This window comes from Marmota flaviventris, chromosome 6 (genome assembly GCF_047511675.1).
Source record: "Marmota flaviventris isolate mMarFla1 chromosome 6, mMarFla1.hap1, whole genome shotgun sequence".
Classification (NCBI taxonomy): domain Eukaryota; kingdom Metazoa; phylum Chordata; class Mammalia; order Rodentia; family Sciuridae; genus Marmota; species Marmota flaviventris.
Window position 1 is genome coordinate 122479656 of NC_092503.1, and position 2962 is coordinate 122482617.

The 2962-nt window shown below is 45.1% G+C and overlaps 1 pseudogene; it reads left to right on the plus strand.

The window, feature by feature from the left end:
• Positions 1-1303: 1303 nt before the first annotated feature.
• On the plus strand, positions 1304-2725 carry LOC114081591 (cyclin-A2 pseudogene; annotated as a pseudogene).
• Positions 2726-2962: the final 237 nt, after the last annotated feature.

A 2962-nucleotide genomic window follows, 5' to 3' on the forward strand; every position in this document is an offset into this window, starting at 1 on the left:
GAGTTCTACAAGACCATTAAAGAAGAACTAATACCCCGATACTCTCCAATTTATTTCAGGAAATAGAAAAAGAGGTAGAACTCCCAAACTCATTCTATGAGGCAATATCACTCTGATTCCAAAAAGACACATCAAAAAAAGAAAACTTCAGACTAATATCTCTAATGAACATAGATGCAAAAATTCTCAATAAAATTCTGGAAATTCAAATACAAAAACGTATCAAAAAGACCACATACCATAATCAAGTGGGTTTCATCCAGGGATGCAAGGCTGGTTCAGCATATGAAAATCAATAAATGTAATTCATCCCATCAATAGACTTAAAGATAAGAATCATATGATCATCTTAATAGACACAGAAAAAGCTTTTGAAAAAACACAGCACCCCTTTATGCTCAAAATTCTAGAAAAACTAAGGATAATAGGAACATATCTCAACATCATAAAGGCTACCTATGCTAAGGCCCAGGCCAACATCATTCTAAATGGAGAAAAATTGAAGGTATTCCCTGTGAAAACTGAAACAAGACAGGGATGCCCTCTTTCACCGCTCTGTATAATACAGTTCTTGAAACACTAGCCAGAGAAATTAGATGAAAGAAATTAAAGGGATACATATAGAAAAAGAACTCAAATTGGCACTATTTGCTGATGATATGATTATATACCTGGAAGAACATAAAACTTCCTCAAGAAAACTTCTAGAACTAGTAAATTAATTCAGCAAAGTAGCAGTATATAAAATCAACACCCATAAATCAAAGGCATTTCTGTATATCAGTGACAAATCCTCAGAAAGGGAAATGACGAAAACTACCCCATTCTCAATAGCCTCAAAAAATAAAATATTTAACAAAAGTGGTGAAAGATCTATATAATGAAAATTACAGAACCCTAAAGAAAGAAATCAAAAAAGACCTTAGAAGATGGAAAGATGAACCTTGTTCTTCAATAGGCAGAATTTATATTATCAAAATGACCATACTTCCAAAAGCACTACACAGATTTAATGAAATTACCATCAAAATTCCAATGATATAGGAACAGCCGCCGCACGGCGGGCTGCCGGCTGGCTGCCGGCTGGCTGCATCTCGGGCGTCCGCGCCTCCGCGCCGGGCCGCGCTGCGCCTGCTCCACCCTTGGCGATCCGGTGCGTCCTGCGCGGGTCCAAGCCGGTGAGCCGCGGCGGCCAGGCTGGCTGGGCCGCGGCGGACGGCCAGGGCTGGAGCGTCCCCGGCTGGCGGGCAAGCGCACGCTGCTTGGCGCGCGGGCTGACCGCCTCGCGCCCCCGGGATCCGCGATGTTGGGCAGCTCCGCGCCGCGGCCTGTGGCCCGCGAGACGGGCCGGCACTGCAGGCGCTGCAGCAGACGGGGTTCCAGGAGGACCAGGAGAACATCAACCCGGAGAAGGCGCCCGCCCCGCAGCCGCGGACCCAGGCCGCGCTGGCTGTGCTGAAGGCCGCGAACCCGCGGTGTCCCGCGCCGCAGAAGCCCAAGACGCGCCGGGTAAAGGTCGCACCTCTAAAGGATCTTCCGGTGAATGATGAGCATGTCACTGCTGTTCCTCCTTGGAAGGCAAACAGTAAACAGCCTGCATTCACCATTCATGTGGATGAAGCAGAGGAGGAGACTCAAAAGAGGCCATCTGAAAAAAGAACAGAGTGTGAGAATGTCCTGGCTTTTAGTACAGCTGCTACTTTACCTGGACCAAGAAAACCTCTGGTGCCTCTGGATTATCCGATGGATGGTAGTTTTGAGTCGCCACACACTATGGATATATCAATTGTGTTAGAAGATGAAAAGCCAGTGAGTGTTAATGAAGTGCCCGACTACCACGAGGATATTCACACATACCTTAGGGAAATGGAGGTCAAGTGTAAGCCTAGAGTGGGCTACATGAAGAAGCAGCCAGACATCACTAACAGTATGCGGGCTATCCTTGTGAACTGGCTGGTTGAAGTGGGAGAAGAATATAAACTACAGAATGAGACCCTGCACTTGGCTGTGAACTACATCGACAGGTTCCTCTCGTCCATGTCAGTGCTGAGAGGGAAACTTCAGCTTGTGGGCACAGCTGCCATGCTGCTAGCCTCAAAGTTTGAAGAAATATACCCCCCAGAAGTAGCCGAGTTTGTGTACATCACCGATGATACCTATACCAAGAAACAGGTGCTGAGAATGGAGCACCTAGTTTTGAAAGTCCTTGCTTTTGACCTAGCTGCACCAACAGTAAATCAGTTTCTTACCCAATACTTTCTACATCAGCAGCCTGCAAACTGTAAGGTTGAAAGTTTAGCAATGTTCTTGGGAGAGTTGAGTTTGATAGATGCTGACCCGTACCTGAAGTACCTGCCATCAGTCGTTGCTGGAGCAGCCTTTCACTTAGCTCTCTACACTGTCACAGGCCAGAGCTGGCCTGAATCGCTGGTACAGAAGACCGGATACACCCTGGAAAGCCTCAAGCCCTGTCTCCTGGACCTCCACCAGACCTACCTCAGAGCCCCGCAGCATGCACAGCAGTCCATAAGGGAGAAGTACAAGCATTCGAAGTATCATGGAGTTTCTCTCCTCAACCCACCAGAGACACTAAACGTGTAACGTGGAAGACTGCCTGTTTTCTAAGATGTAAATCCCTCAGAGTACATGGTGTACAGTTTTTATCTTGGGTTGTCATTTCACAATCATTTATGAACATAGAAGTTATGGTCAAGGACAAATTATGGTATCTATTACTTTTTTAATGGTTTTTATTTGTATATCTTTTGTACATGTATCTATCCTAGATATTTGGCTAATTTTAAGTGGTTTTGTTAAAGTATTAATGATGCCAGCTGTCAGGATAATAATAAATCGACTTGGAAATCTTTGACTTAGTTAATTGGAGGTTTAAATATGACTTGTTCCACATTCTCTTAGAAAAGACAATTTGTTTGTAGTTTGTTGTGCAGTGGGGAGTGAG